We start from the raw sequence: 17,704 nt of genomic DNA, 5'->3' as shown, positions 1-17,704 counted from the left end.
TTTTCAATTCAGAGGGAATTTCCACACTCATTATTTTTGTTTTGGATGTTTCCCTGCCATCTCCGGCCTTATTCCTTTGTTTGTACTTAACAGGGACAACGTCAGTTAATGTTCAGACTTACCAAGAATCCTTCCTGACCTCCCACAGAACATGAACTTGAACCTGTTGCACTTGGCACTTGTTAGGCAGAAGAGTGACAGTGTCAACAATAGCTTACTATGCATTTTGGCGTATTGAGGCTATTAATGATTGGGCAACTTGATGATCTGCCTTCAGTTTTAGGAATTTGTGCTCAATGACTGTGTTCAGTTCCAATAGACAACACAAGATGCAGCAGTGCAGCACAATGTGGGGGTCTGAAAATCAGAGAGACTTTTCCACAGGATACGAGCAGCTCAAGTTTCCTTGTCTGTGAAGTTCATTTGTTTGCTGAAAAGTGTATTAAAGTGAAGTTGCAGATGAATGTATTTTGTTGGAAGCTGGCTGGATGATAGACCTCAGCACTCGATATATTACCTCTTTATTCACTAATGGGGGGATCCTTACATCAACCTGGGGCTCGCATATGCCAAAGTACTTTCGGGATTTCACAGGTGTCTCCTTTTTTTTCTGTAAAGTAAATTAAAAGTTTAAATCAAATATTTCCATGGCCTGCTCTACTGCAAAGGCTGTGACTGTGGCAGGTGTGGAAATCATTGGTTTAAACATTTTTCTCTCCATTTAGCAGATCCTACTGTTTTAGTGGTGTTCATTTTCACATCACAAGTTTGGTAGACCTTTAAAATGACTGACTTTTAAAACATCTCTAGCTCCAGTAGACTCAAATTCACCAAAGAATGTCACAAATGTCTCCCGTCATTTCATATGCTCAGTGTCCTTATAGTCCCGCTAAAATAATTGTTTAATCAATTAGATATTAGGCTTCAAATAAACATACATTTGTCCAAATGGGTTTGAAGTATCACTCTTTTTATCTTATAGTTCAATATATGGCCACCTCTGATTCCAAAAAAACAAAATAGAAAATAGGAAATGGCTAATTAATCTCATGCTTTATTTATAGATCAGTATTTATCGTAGATTTAAGTTTTAACAGCATTATTCAAATGAACAAAATCAGTTTTTATTTGCAATTCATTTTTGTATTTGTTGCTTTTAAGTACCCAGTTTCAGAGAAATTAAGAGTAATACTCTTTAGTGATATTTCAAAAGGGGCAAAATATGAGATGCAATAGAAAATTTGTTGAGGTGACATCATCGCACAGAGGCACAGAGTAAATGTATTTACTTTTGGAAAGTACAGGAATGAAGAACTAGTCTGTCATGGATTCAAACAGGAATGGGTGGAGGAATAAAAGCTGCCATTGTCTCTGTCTTCCTCTGATGGCCTGACTCAGTAACTGGCATTGTGTTAGTAGTAGTTAGTAGTCAGTAGTTGTTTTGTAATTCTAAAAAGAAATACTGACTTTGTGTGTTAAACTTTAACCTTGCTGCTGGAGACTCGGAATGTAAGGTGATTTGTTCATGTGAATAACTATTGTTATAGTCTTAACTGAGGGATGCTGAAGAGCTTGGAAGAAGCTGAGAAGGAGAATATTAACACTGGAAGAGATTAACGTAAAATGATACTTTTCTGGTGTAATGCCCTGTGAAAGGAAGCAGAAGCCTCATAACCACAACAACTGTGTTTAAATGATACCCCACCTTGGCAGCAAAACCTAAACCATAGACTGCAAAACCACATACAATCATCAGTTTCTTCCTCTATCATCCCTCCTTTTTTAACTTATCTCCAGGGTTATTATAGTGACTCATCAGTGTGACCAGATGCTCAAAAGACAAAGTGAAAATCTTATTTGTAATATTACGTGCAGAAGATACTCACCTTTGGGGTGCTGAGAATGCTTCCTTTTCTGAAATGTTCTCTAACATCAGCTCTCTATGATGTCATATGGGGCAGCATATCCTTGTATTGTAATATTCTCCAGGCAGTACATTTCCAAAAGTGCAAGAACTTCTATGGTACTTTACAACCAGATATATATGACTACACAACAAAGATCAAGTATATTTTCCATCCCTGTGAATCTGCTGGTACTTCTTACTGAGCATTTTGCTTTTGTTTCCAAGATATCTCCAAAGAAATGTGTTTTTAGTTGTGAAAGAAAGTTGGCTGACCATGGATCAGTGGATAGAGTTTGTTTTCCCAGGCCAGCAACAGAATGATGGTATTTATATTTTCTTTTTTTCAATAATAATTCACAGAGGACTGTTTTATGAACAAGGCTAGATTAACAGAAGGACTGAAGCGTATAGTCAATAATCTTCGAATGCTAGAAGCTGTAACAGCAATTAATCTGAAGCTAAAGTAGCTAAACACTGGCTTGTGCTGGCAACACGTGTGTGCAAGTTGTAGTGCAAACAACTCCAAAAAGTACATGTGAACTGGTTTGGCAGCTGCCCTTGTTCCTGCCTCCCCTATAATTGGGACACACCCACAATTCTGTCTTCTTAAAAAGGACACTGCCTGTCCAGAGAGAACGCCCCTCATGTCCAGGCAAGGTTGCAGTGACGAGCCACACAAGACAGCCCTACAACATCCAGCCTTCCGGATTCCATCCATCCACAGAGGCCACCCCAAGGCATCAACATGTTATTACAGTTTTAGGTTTTTTAGAGGTAATTTATCTTTGGCGGACATTAAAGGGGATGTGTTTATGAAAAACATGTTTTTTCTTGCTATAAAGTGGTCTCCCCTCAGCCTGCCAACTCAGAGAAGGAAGAAAGCAACCAAATTCTGCAGTGTCAGTACAGCCGCCCGGATGAGCCGTCCAGTGTGATATGGCTTCAATGAGCCGTTCAGATTCTGCTCCCTTTCGTTACGTAACCAAAATGCAATTTACATAGGTTGGCCTCCGATGCGTAAAACTACACCCACAACTAACTCCGCCAGCCGGAGCTTCTGCCATTTTTTCGTAGTGGTGTATCGCGTCATTAAGGCAGCCAATCAGCACAGAGCCTCATTATTATAGCCCCGCCCACTCAGAATCCTGCATAGATAATGAGGTTAGAGAATGGGAAGATAAAGACATGGCTCAGAGGCTGAATTTCTAATTTATTTAGCAAAAACAATCAAAAGCTTGTTTTTAAGGCCTGTTTAAAATAGGTATTAGATGCCATAATAGGTCCACTTTAATGAATATTATGAGTTCATACAAAAAGTACATTTTTACCTGTATTGAAACTGCAACTTCTACATAGAACTTGGTGATAAAAATAAATCTGGTATAGGTGCTGGCCATGAGTGATACATTTTCAGTAAACACAATAGCCCTTAAAAATGGTGTTGAGAAGCATTGTTTGGAAGACATTTCCACACTTGCAACATGTGTTCAGACTGGAAACGGTATAGGCCAATTCATATGATTCACATCACTTATATTCTGCAAGATGTCCAGTGGCCATTTGTTTCCTGCATGGAAGCACCAGAATTCATTCTGATATCCTTTTATTCATTTCCTTTTGTAGTTGATGGGTCTCCAATATCTTGCTTGACTTTTTGGGTTCTGGCCTGTCAAATAAGGGATTTCTTTTTCTGTTTCTACTCTTTCAAAGGTATAATATCTAAAACATGTTGTAATATGACCAGTTTATGAAATGAAATACATAGACTATGTAATAAGATTGTTATATAAATTGTTATATAGCTGGAAGAACAAAAGGTTTTACTGTATATTGAGAGAAGAAGAAGAAAACTGTCTCTCCATTCTTCTCCAAACACTCTTCGCTCTGTCTTTAATAAACACTCCCAGCATCCCTCCGTTTCTATTTCCCAGGACCTGTGATGGAGAAGCTCCCCCCCTTCAACAGAACAGCTTTCACCACGACCAGTTACATGCTGTGTTATAAAGTGACCCTGGCCTCTAACTGGAGGCCCCGAGGAACCCCAGCATGTGCAGGGCCAACAAAGGTTGTTTTCCAAATGTGAAATATTCTAGATATCTACAAGTTGAAATAGAAAAACCTATTAATTTGCCTTTATTACTTCAAAGAAGCAATAAACTGTTAATACCTGTCCATCCATCCATCCATCCATCCATCCATCCATCCATCCATCCATCTGTTGTACCTGCCTCATTCTATTCAGGGTCATGAGCTCATCTATCTAAATATTTATGAATAAATGCATATAACCTTTGTACCTACACGTGTAACACACGTTTATGCATAAATAACACTCCAAACCCCATTCACTACTGTTCTACAATCCTCTTGGCCCTCCTCAGTGCCCCCCATGTCTCAGGAATGTGGGAATGATTGCCTTAATTTTATAAAGCGCACGGCTTCCTTTGGTTCAATTTTCACCAACACCATAAAAAAGAAGCAGTTGTAAGGTCAGCAAGAACCCATCTGGTTTTGCCATTGCTGAAGCTTTAATGACCAGGTAATAAAAGTTCAATTTGACAGAAATTACAACAGATGTTTCAGGCTGTAAGCCTCAGACGGAGTTGGTTCCCCGGCAGGATGAAATCCCAGCCTCCAGGGGCTGCCCACTGGCCTGATATACTGCTTAAACCGTCTTACGTTTGAACATGAGAAACAGCATTATAAATGCACACTAAACAACACAGCTTGGAAGGTCTTCCCGAGTATTTATTTATTTTTGCCTTTATGCGCAAAAGATTTAAAACCACTTGTCTTTGAATTTCATAAAGGAAACATTACTGCAACAGTGACAATAAGTCTTTGATTATGGGCTTACTGTTTTTAATTAGTCTAATGAGAGTGGGAATAATGACATAAATATCTGAATGAAATAATGCCAGTTATTTAACCTCCAAAAATAATACCTTTAGTTAAGGAGAGATGATTTATCATAGGTTATTTGCAAGCATGTGGTTTGTGGTGTTGCACTGTTGGAAAGCATTTCAATAATAAATTGAAACTTCTTCTTAGTAGTTGGTCCATGTCTGTTCATACAGAACCAAATATGACCTGAACACATAATCTGTGTTGTAAATTAAGCATTTCAACAATGTTAGTCGATTCATTTTTTCCCCCTATATGTCTTAGTCCTAAACTGAATAATAATAACAGCAATAAATACTTCATTCGGATTTTACAGTTTGTGTTTTTTTTTTTAAGAGGATAAATTTGTCCCCTGCATGTCACCAGCAAATTCAATTTTTCCACTTTCTCTGAGAACGAAATTTTTCCAGTAAGCCCTCATGCAGTGGAAGGCATTTTTAAACAAGGCCCAAGGTCAAGACAGCACTAACAAGCTACTATTGTTTCATATCTTTCTCCAAAAGACACATTACATTAACGTAAAAACTCAAATCATGTAACTTTTGCACAGACTCATATCTGGCACTTTACAAACCTCATTGTCTTTTCTGTCTATACTTTTTTACCTATCCTAAGTTCCTAAGTCACTTTTGTACAGACTCACCCGGCACTTTAAAACCTCATTTTGTACATTTCCGGTCTACATTTTACTTTACTGTTTATACTTTTTATTGTTTATACATTTCATTTTATTTTATCTCTTATATATTTGTTTTTATATTTGTATTGTGTTGCACCAATCCCCATAACAAATTCCTCGTGTGAAAACTTGGCAATAAACCCTTTTCTGATTCTGATTCTGATTCTGATTTAGACAATCTGACAATACAATGTTAAAAAGGATTTCAAGAACTCATGACAGGAATCATAATGTTCTTCTTTTTAACGCTGCTGTGAATAAATTGAAGGGTTCTTGAGTACCCCATCTCCACTGCCTGAAGGTGTGAATCTCGTCGTCTTTTACACCTTTGGGCTGACGTGAAGTGTGGGAAAGTGTTCTCTCAGGTGAAGCCTTTCTCACCAATCTCAGGAACAGTAGCACGCCGTATCAAACATTAAGGAAAGTCTCAGCGCATAAGTCAAATTGAACATCCTCGGGGCAGGTATTCATTTGGCTCTTATGAATGTTTTCCCATGAACACAAACATAACTGCTGCTGTTTCAGCCTGTGTGAAAGCAGCTTACATTGTTCTGTGATGTATTACTTTAGATGTGACTCACAACAGGATTAACAAGATGTTATAACAATAATGATAACAGAAAAACTTTATGCAAACACTGTATCCGCCATAAGGATACAAGCGTTTATCAGTTTTGAGAAAAATGAAATATGTCTCTGGAACACAGCTGGTGTCCAAATGCCAGCTCCAACGACTGACACTTGTTCTCACTTCTGCTGATTTATAATTCCCACATGAACGCAAATAAAGCAAAACCTCAGCTAGTCTCTTATATGATGGATGATCTCCTGAGAGAATTCCACAACCTTTTGCTTTCTGAAACCCTCTACCTACACCTCAAACAGACACCCAAAAAAACACACTTTCAAGTCTTCTATTTCCTGTGCACAGGATCGAGGGTGAGGCAAATTCGTTCACTCACAGTCCTACGAGTTCCCACGACTGCGGAGAGAGCGTGAGGCTTAAGAACCAGGCTTGAAAGCGTAGGGAATTTTTTTTTTTTTTTTAAACTCCCTCTCTCTCTTTGTCTGACAAAAATGAGGTGTGTTTGGAGTATTGTATTTCTTTTCTAATTCTGTCCATGTGAAATAAAGATACGGCGTAAAAAAAAAAGGTCTATTCTTTAGGGAATTATTTTATTCCTTTATTTTTCTCTGGTATGGGGAATTTCTGGAGGTGACAAAGGAGAATCATAGTCATTTCTGAGAGATGACAATTCCAGTGCATTTTGCATTTTCTTCATGTCACGTTTTTCTAAATGGAAAAGAAAAAAGTCTTCTGTGAATCATATTCTAAATGGAAAAGGCAGTGCATTTCTTAGGCGTTGATTGATGACAGGTAAAACATTTGATATTCAAATGTGACAAGTTCTTATTTACCTGTGTTGTAAAGCCAAAAGCATTTTTCCAAAGTAAATTCAATCTGAGCTAAACAATTAATCTGTTTCACAGGCTAGAAACAACCCCAGTGAGAGGAAAGCATGGTGAACTGAGAAAAAAAAATCACTTTTAATTTAAAGCATTCATAACAGTTTGCAGACATTACAGTAATGCTTACGGTACAGACCGACGCACTAATGTGAACATCCCAAATAGCTGTGATTAAAACTGATGAATGAATAATGAGCTCAGATGACAGCGTGGTCGTTTCAATCTGATGGCACAGTGTCAAACAAAGGTTTTTTATTCTTCTCCCACAATTAGTGTTCCTCCAAAAATAGAAGATTATTTATTTATCATTTATCTTTTTTTCATTTATTGGACATAAGTCTACACAGAACTCATCCCAATGACGAGAGAAAACAGCTTTTTATCCAAAAATGTATGCTGGTGACATATACTGTATAACGTTAGGTAAATGCTGTATACCTACTACTGGTAATTGGAACCACATTTTAATTTTGATGGTGTTTTTAGCAAAATAGAATAACAACAATGTAAAAAAAACGAATCAATCACAAGATTCTAGCATTAAGAGCTAAGTTACTGTGGATCCTATCCAGAGTCTTCTGACATTACTGCAAGAAAAAGTACAAATGAGATTCAGTCTCCCTATTTAGAAAGTGAAGAACCATAGAGATAAATGAATACTTCTAAGAAAAGACAAGATCATCCTTCATCTATACTCATGACAGAAATGCAAGTGCCACAGCAGCATTAAAAAATGATAAAAATACCAAAAATATGTAAGATAAACAGATGTTAAAAAGATAAAATCATGAGCTAACGTCACTTTTTAACATCAAAAATTGCTCCAAATAATTTCACAGACAAGATAATATTTGCCTTTGAACAGTTAAATGTTTGTGGCTGGATTGATTGACGTGCTGTATATCATACTTAATAACAGAAAATTACAATTTCTTAATATACTTAGTCAAGACAAACCATGAACTTCTTTTTCCTATATCATCTTACTCACTATATTATGACACTAACAAGAAATGAAATGTTGGTGGGTGATTGAGGGAAGGAGGAGAGGGAGAGATTCGCCTACTTAACTTCTAACAAGCAGCAAATCCCTGATGAATTCAAGCGTCAATGTTTATCTGTAATGTAAAAAAAAAAAGAAAAGAAATGTGAAAAGTAACACTTTTGTCTGACATTTATTTTCATTTTGTTTCCATAGTAAGTAGTGTATCCTGTCGATGATTAATCACCACTGTTCTTGTGAACGCAATGACGAGTAATTATCTATGACTTATGAGGAATTGTTTGATGTCGCTGCTTCCAGTGTTGTTCTAGATTCCCATGACTGGAAGGCTGAAGCAAGTGGGTTTTCATTACTTGACCTGCATGTGCACGTCTGTGTTATTCCTGCCTTTTTATTTGCAGGAGGCAAAAGATCTGAATCAATGTCAGCAAAAGGAAGTCAACTGAAAGTCAACTGAAAGAGTGATGTGAATAGGGGAGGAAAAAGAAAGAGTAAGAGAAAGCAATGGGAAAATCATGTTGAATTATTAAGTGATTACTTTACATGATTCCCTGAGTTCCAGAAAATGTGCAGCTTGGCAATGCAAAACACATCATTTGTAGAGCAAAAAAAGAAAACTGGCAGAGTGCCATCTTAAAAAACAGTTTATACTCTTTCAAGATGCTGCTGTATGGATGGCATCTGGAGGATTAATGCACAAACATATTTTCCTTTAACTAAAGAAAACCAAAAAAAAGCAGTTTAGCTTTCAAAGCTCAATATAATTGTGAAATCCATTATGTCATATTTAACCATAGTCACATCTTTCCGACTGTAGGGCCTTGGACGATTAAAATCACTTTTACATTGTATCTGTGGATATTCATTGACACACACTGCTCTGATGCAGAACATTCAAAGAGCCTTTCTTACTTAGCATTATAATTTTGGACCTTTTAAGCGTGTCCATCTGAGTGGAGCAATTGTTGCCTAATACTTTTTAAATAGAACTACAAATTGACAATGCCGATACATTGATTATTGATATGAAATCCAAACAGGACAAATTTGTTGTCAGCAAATCACCCATCTGCTGTGATTGTGAAAATATTGATTTATTCCAAATGAAATGTGAGTGAAGTGACCCGTTTATGTCCTTTGACCCTTCATTGCTGTTAACCAACACTTAGATAAGGCCACAGAACTGATGACTGCTAATCAATAATGCGAAAAGTGATACGCGAACAGGAGTAAAAATGAGAGTTGAAGAGATTTGCAGTTCTACCTGCACCATTCATAAGTTTTAGATTACGACAAGATCAATGAATCTTGCTTCGGATCCTCTGAGGAAAATGGATTCTTCACAGCAGCAACAGATAATAAATTAACAGGAACAAACGATTAGACAGTTTAAAGGAATGCAAAAATTACCGAAAAATACGTATCATATAAAACGAACAAAGATATATAAAAGAAGAAGTACAGAACAGAATAATCATAGAGATGAGCTGAAACATTTACAGAAATGCCACTGCCTGTTAAAAAATAAATAAATAAAGAAAAGGTTGTTCTGCAAAGAAATGATGTCACTTGTCCGGATAAACAATGGCATCATTTGTTGTCTTCCCCACAGGAAACACTATAAATAACACATACAACTGATAGTCAGTGGGAAAATCAAACGAAAACAACACCAGACAAAAATGTCAATTACCATGATTGAAATCCTTCAGAGTCGAAGATCATTATTGGTTTGCAACTGTAACACTTACAGAGCATTGATTACTTTAAGCAAATACTGTATTTCTAATACCATTAAATTATGTGAATTTTAGCAATGTAAATGTAAAATTGAACAATACAAACATATACCGGTACATGGAATGGACAAAAAAGAAATGTAAAAGTTTCTAACGAACTCTCTTCACACAGGCGTATTCTTAATGCAGGGTCCTACTTTTTCTCCTTAATGTTTTTGTGTTTTTCTCCTCTGATATACATTATAAATGCATTGTGCATCCCCTTAAGTCAGGGGCCATTTTTCCTATCTTAGCAGATATGACAGAGCCAGTTCTTGTAGTGTATAAGAATTACTGTTTGACTTTTGCATTTTCACTTACTGAACACTCAGTCACCTTTTCACCTTCACAAATGAAGACGGTGATCTCACACAATGAGGAAACTATTTAAGAGAAATGAACCACGGGAAAAGAAGACACTTGTTCTTCTCCTACAGTTACCTGCCCTGGGTGATCACTCCTTCTGGCTCGTTTTCTCCTTTTCTTTCTCACTATACAAGAGACACAGGAGGGAGGGGCCAAGCCACAGGTGACCTTTTAGATTATCAGTTCACTGCCTGAGGTGAATGAGTGGGGAAGAGAGAGGGAGTGAAGGAGAGAAGAGGTGGGGACAGGTTGGAGAGAAAAGGTAAAGAAACAATGTGTTCATTTCCTCTTCACTCTGCTTCAGGCAGCGGATTTTCACAAACGCTAACCTTGTTTCACATTGTCTTGTCATTGCAAAGTGTGTGAAAACTCCACCCACAACAAGCTGAAGGCAGAGGAAGTTAACACTTACATGCTTCACAAGGTTCTCAAAATCCAAAGTATTTACCAGTCAGTGAATAATGAACAAGTAATGGTAATCAATGAAAAATATTACATTACCTTATTAGGTTGTGCAAAGATGTTTTTAACTTATTTTCATTTATTTTTTCAAGTATACATAATAAAACAGAGGTGGTTGGTTATTGATTTTGCTTTCCTGTATCTTCAAGTGAATTTGTTTGCAAATGTATACAGAAGTTGAATATATGTGCTGTTTCAAGCCAAAAAAAGTGAATCTCAAAAAGCAAAGGTTCAAATAGCAGTTGAATAAAATGTCAACTGTTAGTGTATAATAGTATCAACTGCTAATTTCAAATAATGAATATCTTGACTTTTGTATTCACAAAACAGCATGTTTTCTAACAAAGACAGTATTCAAAGTCTAATACTAACATAATATTTAGTGCACCTAATATTGTATTTGATTTATTTTTGTTGGTATATGTTTGAAATCTTAGTAGAAACCCAACCACACACGACGTGGAAATGATTCCAGAGGGGGATATTTCTGTTGGTAAGAGTTGGACACTTTGCTGGTATAAATTTTCCATGATGCAACACAGAAATGATGGAAATAAATGAAAAAGAAAAACATTATAGCTCTGTTGCAATATCATTAAATTCTCCTTTTCTGTGCATGTATAATGCCTGTCTTTGATAGGTTTATATATTTTTGAAATTACTTCAACATTTTTGACAGATCCTTCACAGTAAATCCCCAGTTGACAGGCGTTTTTATCAAGTGGCGATTGCATGCCAAAGGATACAACTACTATTTATTGGCATGTTGAATGAAACAGTGATTGAGATTATAGTGTTTATATAATATATCTAAAAGAGTGAAGTACTATATGCACCATGATTAAAAGATCCAGAAAAAAGCCAAAATGAGACTTCTGGTAAGCTTATAATTATAATTCTTGATTGTTTATTTGTGTGCAAGTAGGCTGTGGTGCATTTTGTATATACAATTCATGTGCACAATTGACGTAACTTAACAAAGAAATGTGAACACATTTCTGTTGTACAGAGAATAATACTTTTTGAAGAATATACTGCAACATAGAATAGGCACATTTTTTTTGAACTTTTTTTTTGGAAAAGTGTCACATAGACATTTTAAATATTTACTAACTGAGTCCTGTTTTGCAAAAAAAAGGAAGAAAGAAAAGTAGCCTTCATTTTTATTTTAGATTGATTTCATCTCAAAGCTGAAACAAACAAGTAATACAGTGTTTCTGTAAAGAAAAAGCCTTTGAAAATTACTATAAAAAGAAAAGAAAGAAATACAATATTTGTTATAATGCTTGTTCAAAAGAAGAAACAAAAATCATCCTGGCTCAGATATCCATCAGATGTGCTTTGGTGCATCCTGACCAAGCACAAGGTGACAGTGGAGAGGATAAAAAGCAAAGAAAAAAACTATTTAGCCAGGAGAAAAAAACCTCCAGCACAACCAGGCTCAGGGAACGCGACCCATCCTCATCAAACGGTTGGGGTCTTAGATGACTGGAAAGAGAGACCAACAAACACTGCCATTTCCAGGAATATCTGCCTATAAAACACCGAAGACAACCCTAATTAGAAAAATAATGACGTATGCAAACAAAAAGAATAGAGATAACGGGGTGAAAAAGTGTCCAATGCATCATGGGAGGCATGCCAGTAGTCTAGGATAAGTAAAAGGATGTTTCAGTGCACCTATTACCTTCATCAGAAAGGAAAGTTTTATCCTAACCTCACAGTAGAAAGTAAATAAAGTAATGTGACCTGTCGGCTACTGTTGCACTTGCATAAATATTGCGTGGTAGGCGACGCCCAGTCTCACAAGTTCTTCTCATGTCAACGAGAGACCGAGGGACCTGTGTGACTGGCAGTCATCCAGGAACTCACAGAACCATAGTTACCTCCGTAACTTCCGTTTTTCCTCCCATTACAATTGTGGAAACTGAAAATGACGAGTAATCCTGGAGTTTTAGAGCGAGGCACTGGAGAATGTGAAACTATGAATTCTACAAAGTATGAAGGAAAATTTAAAATTCTGTCCTGGATTTAAGATGAAGCTGATGAAGACTTTGCTCTTGTAAGAATTAATCATCAACCTCTTTTCAAGTCAAGCCTTCAGGAAGATTTAAACATTTTGAAATATAATTTCACGACACAAAATCTCCCCAGATGTAATCTGTTGTCTGTTTGCAGATCTGATTTACAGTAAACACTTTAACCCCTTAATCATTTCCTCTGATAAACAGTTGCTGTGATGGCTATGGGCATCACTAAGACGTCTTTGTTTTGAAACACTTGATACATTCTGTAACCTCCTAAATATGAGGATGTAACTAATGTTGTATGGTTTTAAACCAAACATTGGCTCACGGCCGTTTGTCATCATGTCAGTTCAAAGCTGAAGCCCACTGTGTCATTTTGTCATTTAGCAAAACAGATGAAAACCAAAACCACACTTGTCGGTAAGAGAACGCGACTCGCATAGGTCCCGATCATGATGCAGTCTTACAAAGTAGCTCTTTTTATGATCTGGAGATGTGAAAAGTTATGGATTGTATTTTACACATATATATGATGAGTAACTTCTGAAAAAAAAGAAAATATACAGGATATCACTCTTTTGGCTCCTCCTACCTCTCTTTTAATTAACATTCCTAAGTAATTGATGGGTTTTCTCTCTTTCCATCCAGAGAGAAAACACCACAGTCCTCATTGGATCCATCTATGTCCCGTGGATTGCACGGTGATTCCACCGAGCGTGGAGGCCAATGTGTTTATGGTCATGTCTGCGAGCAGTCGACAGGCACTGGAACGCCACACACAACCAACCATAATTAGAACAAGACTGTTTGACTTACCGCATTACCCTGTTATTACTCAAACTGAAGGACACGAGGCTTGGTTTTAATAAATGCACACAACTGAGGGGAAATTTCAAGCAGTCAAAATCGGACGAGCATTTACAGTCATGGTGGCTGCGCTTTGGTTTTCATTGCTCCTGTTGATGGACGACTGACAGCGGCAAAAAAAAAAGTGATGGATGTTGCATGCTGGAAGGATAAATGACAAGTCGAGTTCTCTTCATGTTAACAAGGTGACTGATCTCATAAATACATGTGCATCATCACGTGGGCACATCAATCTAGATATACTGCAGTGCATAGATTATTACCCGAGAGATTTTTTGCATATTTGTTCAGGAACGGTCTTTTAATCACCCCACAAGGAGCGAGGTCTTTACAAGGAACTGATCTTTCTATTAACAAAAAATCACCTTATTGATAAACTGACAGGGCGGAGAGTAAGCCAGCTGTCCTCCTGGGAGCAAAAGTGATGGATGCCGAGTGGTTTTTTCTACCACCGTGACACATCATCCATTCTGACCATCCCCCTCCCAGATCTGACCAAGTCTAGGCTTACCACCGTAAAGCTGTGGTGATGGAGAAGAAAAGTATGACTCAATGGTCTTATAAAGTAAAACCTCATTTAAAAAAAAGCAAAGAAACAGAAATCACTCCTGCCACATGTTCAGATAAAAACCTCAAACTGCATGGCACAACATTCCAACAAAAGGTTATGTAATTCCTAACCTGATATGTAAATTCAGTCAGCTTCTACACGTGAAGTAGATCTCTTCAGCTGACCCTGACCTGACAGTAAAGCTTATAAATCTGTCAATAGAATGCCACATGTTCACATAACGCGGGCGGCTTTTCCCATCTCTCATCAAACTAGCTTTTAGAGACAAGGTTCCCATCCATTTTACGGTTTGATGCTGTGATTTAGCGCTGGTAGCAGTGCGTACAGTCTCCCTGCCTCTCCCGGAGTAAAATGGTGATGAATTCACACAGAGATCTTGACAAGTCCGAACAGTTTGGGGAGAAGTGAAAGCACAGCTGATATTCAACTTGACTGGCCCCTGTGACAACACTTTGGAGAGCATGTGCTTGTTTCAGGCTGGAGGGCTGTTCTAATGGGGCTTTTGGGATGCATAAATGACTGATGACTGCAGGATTGTGAGCATGTTTCAATAGGTGAATCATGTTTTCTGCTTCTGAAACCCAGCTTTTTGCATTGAACTTGTGAGAAATTATTCAGGCTTTTATTTCATTCAGGTGATGTAAGGGAACAGGGGATGCGAGATTTTATTTTTGTTTGGTTTCATTTTGCACGGGCAGATGGCAGTTGCGGCAACAGCTTTAATCTATTAACTTTGGCTTTTTGTTCTTGAACTGTATACGACTACAACTAAGTTGTACAGTACTTGTAATTGGGATACATGTTGCCCTGCCATTTTATGTTTCTAGAAACCACACACATGTTGGAGCTCAATAAATGTGCCCAAGTGTGGCCCACATCCTGAATACACACACGTATCTTCAAACAACAAACGCAGCTGAGGGTTGGACTGTTGCTGGTGGAATAAGACCACAACATTGGGTTCCCTTGCCTTTTTTCTCCTTACTTTCATGGTTATTTGTGGCATGGTTAAGAGCTGAAACTACCGCCTGACGGTACTGTAGGTTTAGCCACATAAACTATTGGTTAGGAAAAGATTATCTTTCGCCATAAAATACAGTGCTTAAAGGAGCATGAGGCAGGATTGAGGCAGGATTTATGAAAAAAATTAGTATACGTTTTAAGTTTTCTAGTAATAATGTTAGATGAAGCGTTCCAAACCAAAAAGAATGAGCCCTCTAGCGTATCTCTCCGTTGCCTTGAACAGGCTGTGTGCTGAAAAATGCAGTGGTGTAACGAAGTAGAAGTACTTTGTTATTGTACTTAAGTAAGATTTTTGAGAATTTGTACTTTTATTGATACTTTCATTTTTCTGTACTTTTACTTTTACTTCGTTACATTTTCAAGGAAAAAATCGTACTTTTAATCCGCTATATTTAAAATTGGACACGTCGTTACTCGCTACAAATTAAGAGAAGGAGCCGCAGCTCCCGGGAGAGTTGCGCCGCAGAGGCGGGCCGGAAGGCCGGAGGAACCGCCGTCGCGTCGAGTACCGAGGAGGACTGAAGCCTGAATTATGGTTCCGCGTTAAATCGACGCAGAGCCTCGCTGTAGGGTACGGGCCCTGCGTTGGTGTAACGCGGAACCATAAATCAGCCTTGAGCGGCAGCCGACGCGTGTCCATGCGCAACATTCTTTGATTCCACCCCTTCTAAGGTGGTTTTGGCATTTAAAAGTTCAAAAGTCTCATCCTTTATCAGCTGGGGTTGCTTAATGTTGTCACTGCATGCATACTACAGGCTGGGGGTGAACCTGTCAGCGGGGCCAATGGGGTACAGCAGCAGTGATGAGCAAAGGGACAAATTAAAATGGGGTAATGGAAACAAATGCTAAAGGGGTCAGAATAATATCACCATTATTTAGAGTTGTAAGCAAATTGTTGGATTCTTCATTTCTTTGCAATCCTTTTGAAAATAATTTTGTACTTTGAATTTTGTACTTTGTACTTTTTACTTTTGTACTTAAGTACATTTTTACACCATGTAAAAGTACCAAAAGTACTTTTGGTACTTTATTATATTTAAGTTGAGGTACTTTTATACTTTTACTTAAGTAATGTTCTTAATGGGTACTTTTTACTTTTACTTAAGTAATTTTCAAGCAGAAAATTTGTACTTTTACTTAAGTACAATATTTTTGTACTTTTCCACCTCTGGCAAAATGTGCTGCAATTGTGACCGGAATTTCCCGCGCTGTCCTGCGGATGTGACGTCAAATGACGCTGCATGCGCGTTCTCCCCGTTCTCCCGTACCAGCTTCGCTGTTGGCTGCAGTACCCCCAACGGCCATCGTGGCGAAGGGTGGCGCTAATGAGTCTCATTTCTTAAAAGGAGCCTCATGCTCCTTTTAAGAACCCTGCGTATTTCTCATCTAGTACCCTCATAGTGCCCTTAAGACTCGTAACACTGACAATAAAAAATCTTTGGCTTTTATCTTTTAGTCCGTAACTGGCATTTGTCGTATATGTGCGGATTTTCCTTGTTTTCCAGTATAGTGCTGCAATCAACAATATCCAACAAGGAGGCAACGGTGACCCGTCACTGCTGCCGGTAACATCTGAAAAGTTGCAGTTCTCTTTCATATTACATGAGACTTCAGTAAGATTTAAAAAAAAATCAAAAAAACTTCTGTAACATGGTTGTGATACATCTTTAATGCTGTAAGCACAATGAGAGTTCCCTTTCCATCCCCTTTCTAAGGGATTTATCATAAAACTAGTAAAACAAAAACAGCACATAGGTTTATTTTGGCTTAAACGTGTATTAGTAAGGAGATGAGTGGTGAAAACTTTCCATTTTTTTTGTTTAATCTAAATTGCAGCTTGCTTAGAAGGGCTGCCAAGAGAAAGACTGTCTAGAAAGAACATGGCACAACATATTAGGTTTTGGGAGTTGCATCTGTAGAAACCACAGGATTTCTGGAAAAAAAATGTCCATAGGTCGGTCAAAACCCATACTATTTGACTCCAAGAACTAGGCACCTTGCATTGAGTCAACAATCGACTTCTTTTTTAGGATCAAATATGAGGCCCTTTTCCCAACTGTTTGGTTGGCTGAAAATGGATCATGCAACAGAACAGTGATCCCAAGCAAACCGTGAAATATGAAACTGAGAACAGAACGGTAGAAAAGGAAACAAACTAATGTGCTGCAATGGCCCTCGAGAGAGATGTGTAAATTCACACAAAACTCAATGAACTATTCGTTGTTTGCACACAATAAATAAAATGACAATAAAGGAATTGACATGAAAATAACTTAAAGAAAATTGTAAAGATCAGTGACCCAAAGTTCCTACACAATAATGTGAGAATGATTATTAAAACAAATAAAAAGATTACTTTAAGTTGTGTTGCTGCTAAATATCTACTACATGCTATTACGTCAAGGGGAATATTTTGTTTTTCACATCCTTCTCCTATATAATTGTAAGATGTGTAAGATCTCACGTGTTGTTCTTCTGAGGTTTTATTAGCTTAATTATAAGACGTGGCAAAACCTATTTTTTTTCTTTTTTTTTGCCTTTTATATAAAACCTCTTAAGTAAAAGAAGGTGTACTTCCGTGTTCACACGCTGTATCTTTGTTCAATAAGTGTTTGGGATGTAAATGAGGATTGAGTGTCCAAAGCATT

This window comes from Cololabis saira, chromosome 8, assembly GCF_033807715.1.
Source record: "Cololabis saira isolate AMF1-May2022 chromosome 8, fColSai1.1, whole genome shotgun sequence".
Lineage (NCBI taxonomy): Eukaryota > Metazoa > Chordata > Actinopteri > Beloniformes > Belonidae > Cololabis > Cololabis saira.
The sequence above is the reverse complement of the archived record's forward strand: the minus strand, read 5'-3'. Positions refer to the sequence as shown.